The sequence below is a fragment of the Hipposideros armiger genome, unplaced genomic scaffold (assembly GCF_001890085.2).
Source record: "Hipposideros armiger isolate ML-2016 unplaced genomic scaffold, ASM189008v1 scaffold_53, whole genome shotgun sequence".
In the NCBI taxonomy this organism is placed as follows: Eukaryota; Metazoa; Chordata; class Mammalia; order Chiroptera; family Hipposideridae; genus Hipposideros; species Hipposideros armiger.
This window is the reverse complement of record NW_017731403.1, coordinates 5,053,465-5,073,891: the sequence shown is the minus strand read 5'-3', so window position 1 is coordinate 5,073,891 and position 20,427 is coordinate 5,053,465. Positions and strand designations below refer to the sequence as shown.

Below are 20,427 nucleotides of genomic sequence, written 5' to 3'. Positions count from 1 at the left end.
GCAGCAGCTCTCCCAGCAAAGGTCACCACGAAAAGACACAGACACCAGGCGGGGGTGCAGCAACTTGTGCTAAAGCCGCTCTGACAATAGCAGGAAGATGTAAAATGCCATCAGCTTTTTGAAAATTGCAAGCGAATCCAGTTGTAAGTATGTATTCTAATTGGATTTACTGTGCCATCATTTACCTTTTTAAGGATGTTAACATAACATTATGTTTAATTGAAAAAATGGGTAGTTAACTATTCAGGAGAGACTCTCCAGCCCCCCACATAAGCCACAGTCTAATCAGGCACAAAATATAGGATGCCCTAATCACATCGCCAGACAGTTTTCTCATTTCTTAAATAAAATTTGCTTATTTACCACCGAAAATTAACTAAAAATGTTGACATGTGACAAATTTTCCCATCTTGATAGTTGTTTTTAAAGATCTCCCCTGACATTAACAAGTTTACATCATGCTTTCTGACATTTAATTAGTCATATTTTATTTAATTAGCATGGTAAGACATCTAAAGCAATCCAAATGTTTTCTGAAATGCCCAAACAGGAGGCGGCAGTTCCATACGTTATGAGAGACCAGACACATACTTACTCAGACCGCTTACCCAGTTTGCTGAGAAATGAGAATATCCTCTAGTTTGAACAGATTATTTCAGGACCTTTGTCAAAATCTGTCTATAAAGTGCATATACTTTTCTAAGCCAACTTAACCCAGGACATGTCTCTGCTTGAAGGTAAAAGTAAAACTATCCGCTTCACCTGGCAGTCTCATTCTATAACTATATTTATTAAATAATGAATGGGTGAATAAGTACGTTGTCTTGGAGATTGTTTTATGCAATGAAATCCTTTCTTCTCACAACTTTCTTGACTTCTCATGTACTTTATACAACTACTGACAATTTTCAGGGCACCAAGACTGCAATCAACGCAGGTCTTAAATACAGTGTAGACATTTATTGAGCACTTATTATGTGCCAGGCATCATGCCAAGTACTCTCATGCATTTACTCTTTCCCCAAACACTAGGAGGTAGGGGCCATTATCACTTCCACTTTTTTACCTGATGAAACCAAAGCTTAGAGATGGTTACTAACAGTTGGCAAATAACAGGCCAAGTTCAGGATGAAGCCCACAGCTTCTTGGAGCAGATCAGGGCCCCTGTAAAAAATCACCCACCCCTCAGAGGGCAGATTTATGCTCACAGGCACCTCCTTGGCTCTGTTCACACTCAGACTACTCTATTACAAATTTCAAGCCTGAGCACTTAACCAGTCCACATCTCAGCCTAACTCTTTCTCTGGCTGGTCCTACTCTTAAAAACAACAAGAACAACAACAATACAAAACAAAACAAAAAACATATATAACTGCAAGCAATTCAAAACACTGTGGAATAGCCATAATAACAAGTACCAAAAAAACCCCAACACATAATGAAAATTTTGTTTCTTACTCTAGAATGTAAATTCTCCTTTCATACTGTACCATGGAAATGGTAATAAAACTTACCCTACCCTAGTTTACCTAGTAAGATTTCATTTCATTTATTTATTTTTAAATTTTTTTGGTAAATATGTAGATATATTTTATTAGTCCAGAGTAAATGCCAGCTTTATTTAGTATATTCAAGTACCAAAAAAGTGAAAAATTATATACCTATGACTGTTAAGAAAAAGTTCATTGCTCTGAGAATACTAGTAAGACACTGAATTCAAATATCCCTTGAGATATGAATTATCTAAATTTTTATATGTTTAATATTTAGATGTTCAGTTATTTTCTTAAGAAATATTTTTACTAAGACAATTCAATCTTTTTTTTTCCCTAGAAGATGGAGTTTAAGCAACAAATATGTAATACACCCTGATGAAAATACAGTGATAACACCCAGGTTCAAAGGAATTTATCACTAGAAAAAGGGTTTATATACCTGGATGTTTTTACTTTTAAATGAGTTTTGTTTCCTCATAATAACACATCAACCACAATAAGGCATACTAAAGCATGGAAGCTGTCATTTTATATAGAATTTGATACAAAAGCTTAGGATCATGTTACCAATTGGATACTTATATCAAAAATTAAAAAGTTCTATAAAACTGTGGAGAGATCAGTTTCAGGTATATAATAAATTTGAAAACATATTCCCCAAATTTTACTTTTAGTATATACCCCAAAAAGGTTCATCTTGGAATATAAATGCAATCAGATAGCCATAATATGAATGAGTTCTATATTTTCAAAGGCACTGACACTGCTCTATGGTACTGTGCTCTGCAAAGTGATAATAAGTGGGCAGCAGAAAGAATGATCTAGATTCATCACAAAGCAGCAATTTAAAAACTTCTAACAACAGTGACTACCGTATTTGCCGGCGTATAAGACGATTTTTTGGCCCTGAAAAATATGCCTCCAAGTGGGGGGTCGTCTTATACGCCAGGTACACTTCAGATAGACTGCCCATAGTGCTTGCCCCGTGCCATAGTGGCCTCCCGATGCCCACCCACTTCATTCCACATACCATTCAGGCATCAGCAGCGCTGCTGGGTGTATGCTCAGCTGTTATGCGATTTTGCTGTTATGCGATTTTACCACACTCGCAAAATCGCACACAGCCGACCATACACCCAGTATGATAGCGCAAAATCGCGAATCGCGATACCATACTGGGTGTATGGTCGGCTGTGTGCGATTTTGCGAGTGTGGTAAATTCGGGTTACCATATATTTCTTTACATATGCATTGAAGATTCGCGATTTTGCGCTATCATGGTGCCTGTTAGAATGTTGAAGAGCTCGCACTTGCGCACTAGTGAGGTCCCAGGGAGATGCTGATGCAAGGGTGGACCAGACTGCTATAGTGACAGGGCGGGCAAACAGGGAGCAGGGACCAATCAAATCAGGCTTTGTATACAGCCAACAGCCAACCACAATACCGCACCATTGTACAGTACAGCATAGAAAATGTCGACCAGTCAAACCCCTATCATCCCTATCATGGCACCAGCCAAAAGAAAGAAGTATGATGCAAATTTTAAACTGAAAGTTATAAACTTTGCTAAGGAAAATAATAATTGTGCTGCTGCAAGACAATATGGAGTAACAGAAAAGATGGTTCGGGACTGGAAATCAAATGAGAAAGCATTAAAGAGTATGCCAAGGGGTAAGTGTGCATTAAGAAGAGGCACCCCACACTGGCCAGAACTCGAAAAACATGTAGCAGACATGGTGGCTCAACATCGCCAAAACGGTTATGTGGTGACACGAAATACAATACACTTGTTTGCACTTCAGTGGGCCAAATCAAATCTGATATTGTTTTACCTTTTATTTGGTGTGTGGAAGGTGTGCGGAAGAGGGGGTAGTCTTATACGGCGAGTATATAACAAACTCTGTATTTTGAGTGGAAACGTTAGGGGGTCGTCTTATACGCCCAGTCGTCTTATACGCCGGCAAATACGGTATATAAGTGCCATCCTCCACGCTGGCTGGAGTTCTTATGGTCCTTGTCCTTCTTCATTCAGGTTGCCCCCCTGTTGCCATAAAGGTCTGGTTCTGGTGTATCTCACAGGTAGCTTTCTTTATAGAGAAAGAGATTATTTCTGCCTCTAAAAGTCTTCTCTGCAACAGCGGTTCGATGCCCGGCCCAAGCTGAGCAGCCACTAAGCTGCCAACAGGTGGCAGGATGGCTCAGCTAAAAAAAAAAAAAAAGTCTTCTCTTTTCTTCAAGCTTCGTTCTCTCTTCTTGGTGAACTCTTTGAAGGTGCTCGAATATGACCTTTAGCTCTCTCTTGGCTTCTTTCAGTATGGCTTCTTTCTCCTTTACTCGTTGCACAAACAGCTGTTTCATTTCTTCTTCCTTTCTCTGATGCTCACCATAAAATTTGTCTTTTGCTTTGTAGGTCTCTTGAAGACTGAGGGCTTATTCTCTGGGCCCACATCAATAAAGTCCATTTTCAGTTCATAGTGTAGTGTCTAGCGTGGGTCCATTCTGGCAGATCCGCCATGTTTGTCCAAATGAGCATTTCTTGAAGTTTTACAAAATCACAGTGGTTTTCATTTTCCACTTGTACAACACTCCAAGGGTATTGGCAAGTTTGAACCATCTTATTTCCAACTTTTACCTCATCCATACTTCCTACAACAAGAAATGGCAAGTGTCCATTCACTGAAGCATTGATTTTAGCAGTAGTTTCATCACCTGTTGAACTGGTATATCTGGACACTGTTGCTGACCAATTCACTCATGAGCTTGATCTTAAACTTCTATAATTCAGTTTTAGAAATTCCATCTGCTTTGGCAATCACAGGTGTAATGTTCACCTTGCTGTAAAGACTCTTCATGGTCAAGAGATCAAGTGTCTTCAGAGTGGCCTGTTGGTGAGATAAAGTAGAGGAAAGCGTGGATACGAGAATCGTGGTAGTTAAAGAGAGACCGCTTAATCTTCTGCTTCTTGGAGATAGGTCTCAAACTGAGCATCTTTGTAGTCAATTATTGGTTGGTAGTTCTTGTGTTTGTTTGTTTAGTCACCAAATCCCACTGTATTCACAATGGTCATTTTCAACTAAACATTACTTTCTTGGATTTCATATGTCTGAGCTTTAAGTCTAACATGTGGGTAAAAACGTGAAGGTTCATTGTCTTCAAAATTAGTATTAAACAATGTATTAATCAGCATTGATTTTCCAATTCCAGTCTTCCCAACACAGACAATACTAAAACAGAAACCTTGCTGAATGGATCAGTTGACCAATAGATCCGGAAAAGTCTCAAAACCAACATGGCCAGACATAGTTAAGGAACGAATATTTTCATTTTTTGTTTCTGTTCGTCATCGGATACCTGGGAGGACATACAAGTTTTGTTTCAGTGTGAGACTGAAAGAGGTCAGTGCCTAGAGCAGGAACCAAGTCAAACGGGGGAAGGTCCAGCAAAGCTGCAGTCTCAGCCCTGGTTGACGAGCGGTGAGTCCCAATGGCAGAGGAAGTGAAGGGGACCCAGGAGGGCTTAATGAGCAGGGCGGCCTGCGCTGGAGGTCTGGGAAAGGGGAGGGGCCGAGCCTGGTGGCCTCCGTGACCCACGGATGCGGTGCGGGCCTCTTACAGGAGTTTTATAGAACACGTTTTATAGAACAAGTCAATGCAGGAGGAGGGTGACTGGAGGACACTGGGGATGTCAAGATTTCATTTGAAATGGTACTGTAAATCTGAATGTGCCTCCAAACTTAAAGAATTTTTTTTCTGTATAGGCATAAGTTCAACTTTTTAAAATTCCAGAAAGTAAAAGACTTCCTTTTATTTTGTGTAGGTGAGTCAACTACGATGTCCGAAGGAAGTGGGCAGTGATAGCAGAGGAGTCAGAAATCTCTCTGCCTTTACCTTGACCGTACACAAACCTCAGGGGAGATGGTTAAAAACACCCAACAAATCTGTTTCAGATTTAAATTGCTTATATTTGAAAAAGAGCTAAATATAGCTTTAAAGCATTTACTCAAATGTTACAGTGGATACAAATCCCCCATACCTGTGGTTACTCCATCCACTTTCAAATTTCTCCCTTCTCCAAATAGGGAATGCAGATGTAGATTTTATGCTAAAATAGTAGAGCTCTAAGTGCATTAAGAACATCATTTCAATATAGCTTTTACGAATGCAGACGATTTTTTTAAATGAAACAAGACAGATACAATAGCAGAGGCGCCACAGATTGAACAAATATCACTTAACCAATTACCAATTATCCGTGCTAATGAAGGATGAGGCACAGCCCTGATAAATGAAAACCCCAAATAAACCAAATGTTGGTTTAACCAATGATTCTTCCCCTTTTGCAAGTGTCTAAGGAACAGCCTCTAAAATGACTGATCTGAATTTTACATCCTCACCCTTCCTCCACCTGCCCACCCTCTGACTGTGGCTCTGATGGGCAGGAAAGCGGTCAAAGGGCAGACAGCTGGAGGGAACTCAAAGGGAGTGGGGGGACCCACAGAGTGGAGAATCTGCCCTTGGATAATTGAGAGTTGATTGGATACACAATGGCCTGCTATTGTCCACTTCTCATTTTGGATGAGGGGCCAAAGCCAGGCCTGACATAAGCAGCTCTTTCCTGGACCTTCCTCTCCTGGGCCAGCTGTGAACATTCATGGGTGACAGCCGTGTTAGGCACATTCCTTGCTTCACTTCTCTGCCCTCCAGAGCGATGAGGGTTTGAGCTAGAAAACTCCAGCCATCCCAGAAGTCTGGTTCTTGTCATTTTGCAAAACCTCAGCCTGAGTCAAAGACTGGGAAGAACCCAGGGGGTGCAGAGTAATGTCTTCAAATGATTTGGTATTAGGGGACTCCAAGCTACAGGATTTCATGGGCCTATGTTTTGTCCCCAGACTTCTGCGATGCCTTCCTTTCTTCTGGTATCCTTGTCCCTTGTTTCTTCATCTGATTTCTTCTCCTGTTTCACTAGTGCTTTAGTGTTCCATCTTGCCACCCATGTCTATCGCCTTATGTCTACTTTGTTAGTGGCCTCACTCCCCTCAGCATCACATGTCCTGCATGTGACTGGGGTAATAGCTGGTTTTCTGATGCTCCATGAGGCACCTTGCCCAAGGCTAACATAAAGCTAATACGCAACTCTATGTTCATCACATTTGCTAAAATATCTGAGCCTCCAGAGTGCATCTCTGCTAGCCTGACCTTGTCAGCGCAACCCTGAGGTAAACTTCCCCCCCACCCGCCCCAACCTCCCCATGTTTCAGTAAGTAAAGAGTTAATGCTGGACACAGCAAGGGATCTACTTGGCCTCTATTCTCTTTGGCTGGTGCCCTTGCCATGCTATCAGAAAGACATTCTGCCTCATCTTCCCATAGCTCAGATGCATTCAAGGTACCCCTAGGAACCTACAAGGCCAAGTGTTTATAGGCAGTAGTAGGCAAATAAGTATAAAATGTGACATATTTAGTCATTTGCAGATCAGAAGTTGCTTTCAGATACTATGAGCAGGACTCTGACTCATGTATGACTGATCACATGTGTTAGAACCTAGTATAATTTGGGGAGAGATTTCTACTCATTTTAGAATTTCAAAAATGGTTCCCAGATCCATGCTTTTGTACATACTGCTTACTCTACCTGGAATGCCCATCCCAATTGTGCTCACCTGAAAAACTGCCACTCATCTTCTAAGACTGTTCACATGTCACTTCTTTTGTGCAGTCTCTGATGACCCTTGTCTATTTAAGGAGTCACATGCTCCCCTGTGTTCCCACAGTGGTTTGTACCTTTCTCTATCTGAGCATGTATTGCTTTGTGTTGGAGCTGTATGTTAACTCACCTCTCTCCCACTAAGCCAGTAATTCTCAACCTTGGCAGCACATTGGAAACACCCAGGGAGTTTGAAGACAAACCAATAATTGGGTCTCACCCTCAGAGATTCTGATTTAATTGAGAAGAGGTGAGACCTGATCATGAGATATATAATACTTCCTCGGGGGACTCTAATGTGGAGCCAAGTTTGAGCTCCACTGCACTAGACTGTGAGCTACTTGAGGGTAGTTATTGAGTCTCCTTCATCTTTATAACCTCTGCCCTTGGCACATTGCATGGCAAAAGTAGGTGCTCAGTGAATGAATGTATATCTGCATCAGTTGGCCTAGGTGATCATTTAAGGGCGTGTTGCCAACTTTCCACCAATATTCACTTTCCCCGCTATGGGAGAAGTGGCAAAATTTTTAGTTCCTGGTGCAGGGCTGCCTAAGAGAAAGACTACATTTGTCGGTTCCCCTTGTAGCTAGGAGAAGCAAAGAAGTAATTCTGGTCAATGGGACGGGAGCAGAAATAGTGTGTGCAATTTCTAGGTTATGCCCTTATAAAAATAGTCATATCCTTCTATGCCCTCTTTTCTTTTTTCCTGCTGGCTGAAATGCTGACCTGGTGATGGTGGGCCGTCATGGACCATGTGGATAAGAGTAACAGAATAGAAGGGACCTGATCCCTGATGTGGAGCTACCCTGCTGGCCCTAGAGAAAGACATAAACTGAAGTCAATATTATTTGTGGTCTGTTACAACATTCTACTGTGTGTGACTATTTGGTTGTTGGAAAAGTCATGATGCATTTTTGCAATGAAAAAAATGCGTCATGACTTTTCCGACAACCCAATAATTAAAAAAAAAAACTTTTACTGTCATAAAGCTTGATACTTGAACTTAATAACTCTAGAAAAACTTGTCCTAACTCTATTGTCTGACAGCCACGACGTTGCTCCACAGGGATGACACTTACTTGGGTCTCTGATGGCTCCCATCAGTCTTAGGGTAAAGGCCAAAATCCATGACATGGTCATCTGCCTCTCCAATCTCACCCTGCCCTCTGCTCCCCTTGGTCTCTCTGCCCCAGTCTCACTGGCTTTCACTGGATTCCTCAAAGGGGCCATACTTTGCCACTACAAGGTCATGGTATGAGCTGTTTCTTCTCTCTAGAATGATTTTGCTCTACGTTTTCATCTGGTTAACGTTAATTCATCCTGCTGTCCTTCAGATCTCAGCTTGTTTGTCATATCTTCAGGTCTTTCTAACCTTTCTGACAAGGTAAACCCCATATTATACATCTTTACTCTCTGCATTCATCACAGTTTTGATTTTGCATTTGCTGGGATGATTATCTAATCAGCAATTGTCTTCATCACTAGACTATTAGCCCCATGAGAGCAAGGCCTGTGGTTGTTTTTATTCACCATTGACTCCCAGTGCCTAGCATAAGTTGACCGTGTAGTAGGTGCTCAATAATTATTTGTTGAATGAACAGATGACTATATAATTAAACCCAAGAGGATAGCCTTTCCCTTCCATTGCAGAACCAGGCAGAGGCAGGGGAGATGGAAAGCATATGGTTAAAACATTGAGAAAAGAAAAACTTTATGTCATAACACTCTTGCCAGAGAGCATCAGCCAACCATGATCTGGCTAGAGGAAAGTTAGCCAAGTGTGATCTCACTAGCCTCAACCCCAAATTAAGTTGCTCTTGGCACTCTAGCCACCAGATCACAAATAGGTATCCTGGCTTAGCTCTGGGTAGCAGCGTTTCTTCCTTGAGCTCTGATAAGTGCGAGAGCATTAGTACTTACTCTTTCTTTTCTTGTTTGTAGGCCCATCTGCCTAAAAGCTGCCTGGTGTGAGCCCCACTAAAGGGTCATGAGCTCTTACCCAACATGGTTCCTCTTGCCTGGAATCACCTCCCCCTGCCCCTTTCCATAGTATCCGAGTCCTACACACCCTTCAAGGCCTGAGCTTATTTTGTCTCCTTCAGGAAGATTTGATGAGTTACACTGACTTGTGAGTACTCCCTCCACCCCGCCCCCAACTTCAGGAGTTTTGTCAGGAGCATTCAATAGGCCTTCATGATAAATTGCCTAGCAACATTATTTATTTTTTTTATTAAAGATTTTATTGGGGAATCAGGGAAGGGGAACAGACAAGTTGCTGTCCTTTTGTTCTTCAGTCTAGTTGTGGAGAATGTCACTTCACTGGCCCATGTTGGTATTATCATTGCACTCTTCCTGGGTGAGGCAGTTGCTCGCCAGCCATTGGACAGCTGCTCACGGTGGCTCAAGGCAGCTCACGAAAGCTCATGCCCACAGCTGGCCAGCCCCACTGCAGCTGACACCGTCGCCGGCGACTCGGGGCAGCCCAGCTCCAGGTTGAGCTGTTGTTCACCATCTTAGCTGTAGAGGGCAGTGTCACTGGCCCTCATATGTGGGATCCAAACTAGGGCCCTGCTGCTCAGAGCTCGCATCCCAAGCCAACTCTTAACCCATGCACCACTTGGCCGGCCCTATATTTATGTAACTATACTATCTCCCCAAGTAGAATATAAATTCATTGAGGGCAGGAATATAAATCTTTTCTTCTTAGCACCCAACACAGGGATGCTGCCTAGTAAGCATCCAGTGAAGTGTGCGGTGTTTGTTTAGGATGACGATGACGACATAGGATGTATGTATTGTCTTCCATAGTCTGTTGGCACCTTGCTAACTTGTAATCCTGTCCGCCAGAATCAGGGCAAGACTATAGTGCACATGGGTGTTAAAAGATTTCACTCCAGGATTTAAAGTTAAGTTCCTTCCAGTACAACACATCATGAGGGCTCTAATTTACTCACAGCCAGAGTACAATAGCTGAGATATAAATCTCAAAATTGCCCAGGGCAATGAAAATTTTGAGTTAATTGAAGAAGTCTCTTTAAACTTTGATTGTAGTAGATGGTAAAAAATTTAACCAGTTAAGTTAAAAGAACATTAATCTTGGGTGCTAGCCCTCTGTTTTATTGTATTCACCTGGTACCTCAAAGCCCCCCACATCTGACTACCTGATAAATTAATCAGAGAGAAACTTATGGTTTCTTTTCTAAGAAATACTAAAGTAGTTTTTCAAAACATGGATTGGTGCTTTTATCTGTCCATGTGCCTTTTTTTCCTCCATGCCTCTCTTCCTTTTATTCTTCCTTCCTTCCATCCATTCAGCCATTCAGCCATTCAGCAAAGGTATATTGAGAGTTACCCATATGCTAGGCACTATTCTAGGCATGCGATATAAGAACACATATTAGTAACTGCAGCAACCAAAATAATGGCTAATTTTTTTTGAGTGTTTATCATATAAATACAATGCTGCATTTAATCCTTCCAACAATCCGTTAATATACAGAAACCATTGTGGTGCCCCACCTTTTATCTTGTTGATTCATTTTAGTCCAGCTTTTGCCATGATAACCAGTTTCCTATAGGTATAACTTGGCAGTACTTTGTTTCAGCTGCAACACTTATCTTTCTCCTCTGCCCTGGGGCTTCACCGCCCCTGCCAAGAATTCTATCTGTAGTACTGCTCAGCCATTCTGATGAGAGCTCAGACTTGCAAGTACAAGAGTTGCCACAGGGCCAATGGGAGATAGGTGATGGTGGGTAAGTGCTCCCTCCTTTATCCCACAAAAGGACAATTCTGAGATCATTCTGCACAGTTCCTCGGATGGTCCCAGCAAGATGGAGCCCCAGCTGCCCACAGTGACCAGTGCAATAATGCATGCTTACAGTGACTTTCCCTCCTTCCCTGTTTCATTCTTCCTAGTTACCCCTCACTTGTCCCAAACCACTACTACTTGCATGAGTCCTTGGTCTCAGGCCTGCTTTCCAGGAAGCAAAAACAATTAGCATTTACATTGTAACATTGATGGATATAGTTGTAGCCTCAAGAATGTTAAATCCGGACACAACTAAGATGGCGCAGTAGGTAAACGCTGTGTTTACCGTCTCTCACAACCACATCAAAATTACAACTAACTTACAAAATAACCGTTATTGAGAATCGGCTAAAATCAAGCTGAACTGAATGAAGCCTTTCAGAAGCCACCTTCAGACTGGCAGGAAGGGCAGAGATGCGGAACGGACTGGTCCCATATGCTTGTGTGACCCCACACAAGCTATTTTGGCTGTGGGGGTCCCCCCACCCCTAAAGGAGTGAGAGATCCCAGCCCCACCCCAGCCCAGGGTTCCAGTGCCGGGGAGAGAAGTCCCCATAAATTTTGGTTGTGAAAACGAGCGGAGATTGTGATTGAAACAGTGCAGCTGCACTCACAGGGGCTCCTCTTAAAGACCCGCACATGGACTTACTCACCAATAAAATCACTGGCTCTGAGCTCCAGTGCTGGGGCAGCAGCTGAAAAGGAAGCAGGGACAAATGGTGGGGAATTGAGTTGTCTGGTTTGGGATGGGGACTGGAGAGGTAGCTTTCTCCTGGACAGGGCGCTGGCGGAGGCCACTGTTTCTTTGTTGAGCTCTTCTCCTCCTGGTGTGCGAACACAGGTGGCCGCCATTTCTGAGTCTCTACACTTAGTTCGCCCTGCCCTGGTGATTAGAGGCCTGGCCCCACCCAACTTTCGGGCACACCCAGGCTCCTTTCAGTGGCTTTTTCATGCAGAGCTCCTGCCTTGGCTCAAGCTGCAGACCTCCCTAGGGTCTCTCAAAGGTTTGTGGAACCCAGACAAGCAGCATCTGGCTTGAGTGTGTCCTGAGCCTTTAGCTGAGCCGCCCTAAGCTGGCACTAGCAGCAGCTGGCCTTGGTTCACGGCTTAGCATCTCAAGGCACTTCCAAGCAGGGGCTGCAGCCATCTGTGGATTTCTTTCTGGCTTCAGCTGGGTGGCCCCTGGTGGGGCACAGGCTATGGCTGAACTTCACCTGCAGCGGCTCCTCTCTGAGGTGGTACTGGGGCTGGTGCCCCCAGTGCCCAGCTTCAAAATGAGCTGGAGCATCATCTAGCTGGCTTCAAGTGTGACACACTCAAGGGGTGGACTGTGCAGGCACCAGAGTCCTGCTAAGGCAGACCCTGCTACCTATGACCAGCCCCTGCACAACTCTTCCACTGTAGTCTAGGACAGTCCTCACAACCAGTGAGCCCAAGGGTCAGTCCCTCACATTGATGTGCAATTATCAACCAAGGCTCAACTACAAGAGGAGGGCACACACAACCCACACAAGGGACATACCTGGAGCACGTGGCTCAGGTGACCAGAAAGACTGCACCAATGAACCCCACAGTACACCTACTACATAAGGCCCCTCTACTAAGACAAGAAGATATAGCAGCCCTACCTAATATATAGAAACAAACACAGGGAGGCAACCAAAATGGGGAGACAAAGAAACATGTCCCAAATAAAAGAACAAAACAAAGCTCCAGAAAAAGAACTAAGTGAAAAGGCGATAAGCAATCTGTCAGATACAGATTTCCAAACACTGGTTATAAGAATGCTCAATGATCTCAGGGAGAACTTCAACAGAGGGATAGGAAGCATAGAAATGGAGATGGGAACCATAAAAAAGAACCAGTCGGAAATAAAGGATACAATAATGGAAATGAAGAATATATTCCAGGGACTCAACAGTAGATTAGATAAAGCAGAGGATTCAACCAGCGATGTAGAAGATAAGGTAGCAGAAAACACCCAAACAGAACAGCAAAAAAAAAAAAAAATCCAAAAAATTGAGGAGGGTTTAAGGAGTCTCCAGGATAATAATATGAAGTGTACCAACAATCGCATTATAGGGGCACCAAAAGGGGAAGAGAGAAAGCAAGGAATTGTAAACTTATTTGAAAAAATAATGACAGAAAACTTCCCTAACCTGATGAAGGAAATGGGCATACAAGCCCAGGAAGCACAGAGAATCCCAAACAAGATAAACCCAAAGAGGCCAACACCAAGACACATCATAATTAAAATGCCAAAGGTTAAATATAAATACAAAGAGAGTCTTAAAAGCAGCAAGAGAAAAGCAGTTAGTTACCTCCAAGGGCACCCCCACTAGACTGGCAGCTGATTTCTCAACAGAAACTTTGCAGGCAAGAAGGGAGTGGCAGGAAATATTCCAAGTGATGAAAAGCAACGACATGCAACCAAGATTGCTCTACCCAGCAAGGTTGTCATTTAGAATTGAAGGACAGATAAGGAGCTTCTCAGACAAGGAAAAGCTGAAGGAGTTCATTGCCACCAAACCAGTATTACAAAGAATCTTAGAGGGACTTCTTTAAGATAGGAGGGGGGTTAAGGATGGGTGACAGGGGATGGGATCAAGAAGTACAAATTGGTTGTTATACAGTAGTCATGGGGATGTAAGGTACTGCATAAGGAATATAGTCAATAATATTGTAATAACTAGGTATAGTGCCAGATAGGTACTAGATCTAGCAGGGTTGTAGATGGGAATGGTGTTGGGGGCAGGGTGAAAAAGATGAAGACATTAAGAAATACAAATTGGCAGTTACTACAGTATGGGGAATATACTCAACAATGCTGTAAAAATAATGTAAGGTGTCAGATGGACACTGCACTTATCAGGGGGACCATGTCACAGACTGTGTAGATGCCTGACCAATGTGCTAAACACCTGAAGCTGAAGTAGAATAATATTGAATGTTAACTATAAATATAGAGGTATACATAGGCACAGGATGTGGAGTACAACTTAGGGAAGATAGTCGATGGTATTGTAACTGCTATATATGATGTCAGAGAGATAGTTGCTTCAGGGGTGGGTTATCACTTTATGCGGGGTTTAAATGTCTAACTATTACGTTGCTTTGTACACCTGAAACTACTAAAAAAAATGTTAAATCCGAATCCCTGGCATTTATAGATGTTACATTATTTGGTAAAAGGGTCTTTGCAATGTGTTAAGGATATTTAGATGGGAGATTATCCTGGGTTATCCAGATGGGCCCCAAATGCCATCATATTTATTCTCCAATATGACTCATGGGACAAGGCAGAGGAAGATCTGATACACACAGAACAGTAGGAGGCAATGTGACTACAGTGGCAGAGATTGGAGTGATGTGATCGCAAGTCAAGGAATACCTGCAGCCATCAGAAGCTGGAAGAGGTGAGAAGAGAATTCTCCCTTATAGCCTCCAGAGGGAGTGCGGCCCTGCTGACCCCTGAATTTCTGCCTACTGACACTGATTTCCAGCTTCTGGCTTCCAGAACTGTGAGAGAATAAATGTTTGTTGTTTTAAGCTACCAGGTTTGTGGTAAGTTGTTGCAACAGCCACAGGAAACCAACACAAAGAAACTGAGGAACACAGAGCTCAAATAATTTGCCTAAGGTCCTATAGGTAATAAGTGGCAGAGCTAGGATTCAAACTCATTTCTGATGCTAAGGCCCAAGTTCTCAATACCTTTTCCTCTCTAAGTAGAGAGGGCACGATTCCTGCTCTGGAGAGTAGGAAGTAGTGAGAAGAGGAAGGTTTCCTGGGGAGAGGTTATTACTTAGTGGCAACCAGGAAACCCTTGCATGAGATGGACCGCTGCACCCAGGGACATACCAATCAGATTCCTGTAAATCAATTTTAACCCATTAATCCTTCTTTAACCTCTGAAGCTGGCTGAAATCCAGATCCCTACAAGGTCAGTCCAAAATGTTTCTTTTGATTCTCCTACCTTGTTGCCCAGAGTGAACTGAGATGAATTCTCTGCAGGAAGGCCTCCCTTGTTTCTGGAGCATTCTCTAGGTTCCCACTAAAGTAAGAAATTCCATCTCTGAAACCTCAGGGAAGAAATTGATTGTAGACTCAAGGGTTCCTGAAGGAATGTCCATCAAATGGGGCAGAGGACCTACTAGAAGTATGTTGGCCTCATCTAAGTCCAACTCACTCCCAAGGGCCCCACCTCCAAATACCAACACAATGGGATTAGGGCTTCAACATATGAATTTCAGGAGGACACAAACATTTAGTCATAGCACAAGTATAAAGACAATGATGTGAAAGTGAAAACAAGAAAGTACGAGAGAGTAAGAGCAAGAGCGAGAGAATAAGTAGGATTTGGTATGCACTTGGTGTTGTTGGAGCTCAGGGTACCTGTGCATGAAGCTGGAGAGGTAAGCATGAAAGCCTTATATGTCATGTTGAAGTTAGACTTTATTATGAATATAATGGGGAATCATTGAAGGATTTTAAGTCAGCAGTGACATGATCAGATTTACCTTTTAAATGATCACTATGGCATCAGTGTGCAGAATATATTTGAGTGAGGCCTGACTGGAGACAGAGAGGCCAGTTAGGGAACTATGGCAGTGATCCAGGTGAGAGATGATGAAATGGGGATGACAATAGGGGACAGATACAAGAGCAATTTAGGATATAGAATTAGCAGGAGGAGTTGGCCACAGATAAGCATTGGAAGCTGAGGGCTGAGGGAGTACTTGAGGATGACTTCCAGATTTCCAGGTTGTACAAGTTGGTAGATGAGTAAGAAGATTTGGGGGAGAGGGGAGATAATGAACTGAGTTGAGGATATTCTGAATTTAAGAATATTCTTGATCATCCCAAGTGGAGATGTTTGGTAGGCAGGTTATTCGGAAATCCATTCTAGACTCTCTTCTCTTTCCAGTCAATTCTCTTTCCTTGAGTAGTATCATTGCTCACACACATCAGCTACCACCTAATTGCTGATAACACCCAAGTATTTAACTTCTACCTGAACTTCTGAGCTCCAATTTTCTGGATCCAACCACTAATTAGGTATTCCCTCTTGGATGTCTCATCTCAGAGGTTAAATGACTGCATCCTATTATCAGGGTAATCTATCTTAAGCTGTGCTGTCCAATATAGTAGCTGCTAGTACTACTGAGTACTATTACTTCTGAGTAGTATTGAGTACTTGAAATCTGGCTAGTCTGTCAAGAAATGAGCATGTAAGTCACAGACCAGGGGAAACTGTTTGCAAAAGACATATGTGGATAAAGTACTGTTATCTAAGACATACAAAAATCTCTTAAAACCCAACAATAAGATGAACAACCCAATTAAAAAATGAGTAAAAGACACGAAAAGACAGCTTACCAAAGAAGATATGCAGATGACAAATAAGCACATGAAAAGTTGCTGAACATTATATGTCATTAGGGAAATGCAAGTTAAAACAATAAGAACAATGAGTTATCACTACATTCCAATTAAAATGGCAAAAATTCAAAATATTGAGAACACGAAATACTGGTGAGGATGTAGAGGATTAGGAGCTCTCACTCATTGCTGGTGGGAATGGAAAATGGTATATAGCCAGTTGAGAAGACAATTTGGTAGTTTCTTACAAAACAAAACCACATGATCAAGCAATTGTCCTTCTTGGTATTTACCCAAATGAGTTGAAAATTTATATCCATACAAAAACCTGTACACAGATGTTTACAGCAGCTTTATTCATAATTGTCAAAGTTTGGAAGCAACCAAGATGTCCTTCAATAGGTGAATAGATACATAAATTGTGCTACATTCAAACAATGGAATATAATTCAGCAGTCTAAAGAAATGAGCTGTCAAGCTATGAAAAAATGTAGAGGAAGCTTACATGCACGTTACTAAGTGAAAGAAGTCAATCTGAAAAGGCTACATACTGTATGATTCCAATTGTATGAGATTCTGGGAAAGGCAAAACTATGGAGATAGTAAAAGGATCAGTGGTTGCCAGGGGTTCGTGGGGAGAGGATGAGTAGGCAGAGCACAGAGGACTTTTAGGGCAGTGAAACTACTCTGTATGGTACTATAATAGTAAACATATGTCATTATACATTTGTCAAAATCCATAGAAGGCACAACACCAAGGGTAAACCCTAATGTAAACTATAGGGTTTGGGTGACAGTGATAAGTCACTGCAGGGTAATCAGTTGTAATAAATGTACCACTCTGTGACGGATGCTGATAGCGGGGGAGGCTGTGCATGAGTGGGGGCAGGGGACTATGGGAAATCTCTTTACCTTCTGCTTGATTTTACTGTGAACCTAAAACTGCTTTAAAAATTAAGGCCTATGTTTTAAAAATGTGGCTAGTCTAAATTGAGATGTGATATAATTATAAAATAGACCCCACATTTCAAAGAACTGTATGAAAAAGAATATAAATATCTTATTAACTTATGTTGATTATATGATAGGAGGACAATATTTGGGATACATGAAGTAAAATATATTTAAAATTTTTATTTATTTATTTACTTACTTAAAAAAATTTGGCTACTAGAAAATTTAAGTGCTATGTGGCCAGCATTCTCTTTCTGCTGGACAGTGCTGGCTTAGACCACAAACAAGCCAGCACATGAAACCAGGACTCCTGGCTTCTAATCCAGGATGAACCATTCCCTCAGCAAACATATCTGAAGTACCTACTCTGTGATGAATAAGACAGAGATGGTCCCTGCTCGTGGGAAGCTCACAGTCATTCTCTGCCTTATTATTGAGATCAGCATAAGAAACAGTTTTGAAAAGTACAAAGCACTTTAACAATACAAAGAATAACACAATTTCCAGGTAGAAGGAAGAAATGCTCTGATTTCCAAATAAGAATTGGAGATATTAGGAATCCTTGTGTGGGTAGAAAGCTGTGCAATCAGCCCAATAATTATGACCAATTAAGTGACCTGACTTTGGCTTTGAGGTTATGCCAGAGGATAAAAAGGAGAACTATGAGGTCTAGAGAAATTGCAATTCTGGAAAAAGAAGTCTAGGTTGGGAATTCCTGAATTGCACATTACCAAAGGAGCTCTGCAGAGAGAGTTTTGCCTATTGACTAATCTTTGCCTTGGTGGTAAAAAGAGAGGTTGGATTTTAGTCAACATTGCCTCTGCCGGTGCCGTTGGAAGTTCATAGCAGAAACAGGTAGGACAGAAGAAATCGTCAAACAAGGTCTCAAGGGAAGCTTAAATCACACGAGTGGCTGGAAACGCCAGAAGCAGCAGCCACATGGCAGAGGCAGCTATGTTTTTGTTTTGTTTGTTTGTTTTAATTTTATTGGGAAACAGTGTGTTTTTCCAGGACCCATCAGCTCCATGTCAAGTACTTCTTTCAATCTAGTTGTGGAGGGCACACTTCAGTGGCCCATGTGGGAATCGAATCGGCAACCTTGGTGTTAGCGCTGCGCCCTGCGCTCTAACCTCCTGAGCCAGCTGGCCGTCCTGAGGCAGCTATGTTTTGAAGGGCAGCTCAATTCGAAGCAAGCCTTTGGGATGGCCAAGGAGCTAAATGACAGGTGACCAGCAGCCCCAGTCTCTGAGTGGATTGAGGGGTGGAGATGGCCGGGGCCAGGACCAAGCTTTGTGGTGTGCTTATCAGATGCTTACCTCAGGGCCATGTGCCCTGGAAGGAGCCCTTCCAAGACTAAGCCTCTGATTTTACAGACGAAGGGGACAGAGCAGGAGGGGCCGAACCCGGCGCTGGCTGAGCTCCTGCTTTGTGCTGGGCCCTGGGCTCCTGTGGGGCCCAAAGGCAACAAGATGGTCTCTTTTTCCAGGGAGCAGTTCTCAGCTGGGAGAAGATCCCATTTATTTGGCAGAGTTTCTCTCACATTGGAAGCAGCTGTAAAATGATTAGTTTAAAAAGTACATCGTACTATTTAAAAAGCAATTTTGATAAAATTGTCCAAACTTCTTTGTGCAGTTCTGTAAAATTGGGATGGTTAGAAGAATTAATTATAGGAGAACATTTTGTACTTCAAAGCAAAAAAAAAAAAAAACAAAACAAAAAAAACAGGACCGAAAGGAAAAAACCCATTTTGTTGCAGCAGGAATGGTTCTGTGTAATCTGCAAATCTCCTCTCCGTCCTCTCCTCTCCATACAAGTTCAGGTGCATGTTTACATAGTGATTAAACTAGATTAATTTTAGAGTTACAGGCCTTGGTTCTGACTCTCACTCTACAGCTTGCTAGTTGTGTGTCTTGGAGCAAGTTGCTTTACCTCATTAGGCCTTTACCTCTTTTATAAAATGGGATGATGGTACCTACCTTAACACGTTGTAAAGGGAATTGAATAAAATAATTGAGTATGCTAAAACTCAAAGCAGAGTGTCAGGAATCTCATAATGCTTAGTTAATGGTAGTTAATATTGTTGTTATCATGTAAGTAAGCCTAATATCTGCATTTTTCTAAAATTTCTCTCCCTCTCTTGCATACATTCATATACACATACTCATATGGTAAACATAGTGACAGAACTGGGGTTGGTTCTTCTCAGACCTGGGTCCATTTTCTCTCTGTCTCTGTCTCCCCATGTTACTCTTTGACAAAGTTCATATTGTATCATGGAGAATTCCAAGAGACTTACATACATTTCATACACTTGAGGAAACAATTTCATTGAATATTAGCTTGAAATATGGTGTCATTGAATCTGGTTTTGAAATATTTTTTTCATTACATGACAAATATTTCCTGAGCAGTGACTATGTGTCAAGCACAGTTTGGGGCCCTGGAGATATGCAGTGGTGAAGAAGCCAAAATCCCACCTCTTAAGATCATCCATTCTAAGCAAATAAGCATGGAGTATGATGTCAGGTGCTCTGAGAAACAAATAAAGCAGGGACTAGAGAAAGACAGGATGGGGGCTATTCTTGAAAGGATGACCAGGGAAAGCCTTTGGGGAAAATTATATTTGAGCAGATAAAGTCTCTGAGCATTAAGGAAATGATGAAGCGATCCATGAAAATATCTGGGGGAGGAGAGCTCCAGGCAGAGAGATGTGCAAACGTAATGGTGGGGGTAGATCTTGACCATGACCATATTTGTTGAAGTAAAATTTGCCTCTGTGAAGGTGGCTGTGTCTATCCTCCTTAGAGAATTTGCTATGTTCATGGGGTTTTCAATAAAGGTAGAAATTTGGAAGGTGGTTGGGAAAAGTTTGGGGGAAAGTCTCAGGGAGTGGAAGGAAGGCTTAAGGGAAAGATAAGTTGAGATCTTGAAATGGATCAATATCTCAATGGCTTCATCTGAGGATGTGTCTGCATCAGAATTTCTTAATCTTGGCAGTTGACGTTTTGGGCAGATAATTCATTGTTGGGAGTAGGTTGGGGGAAACTGTCTGGTGTGTTGAGGAGTGTTCAGAAAAATTCTTGATCT

At 42.2% G+C, this 20,427-nt stretch overlaps 1 pseudogene; it reads right to left on the bottom strand.

Moving 5' to 3' along the window:
- Positions 1–3,464: 3,464 nt before the first annotated feature.
- LOC109381775 (septin-10 pseudogene) lies at positions 3,465–4,862 on the bottom strand (annotated as a pseudogene).
- Between the last annotated feature and the right edge of the window lie 15,565 nt (positions 4,863–20,427).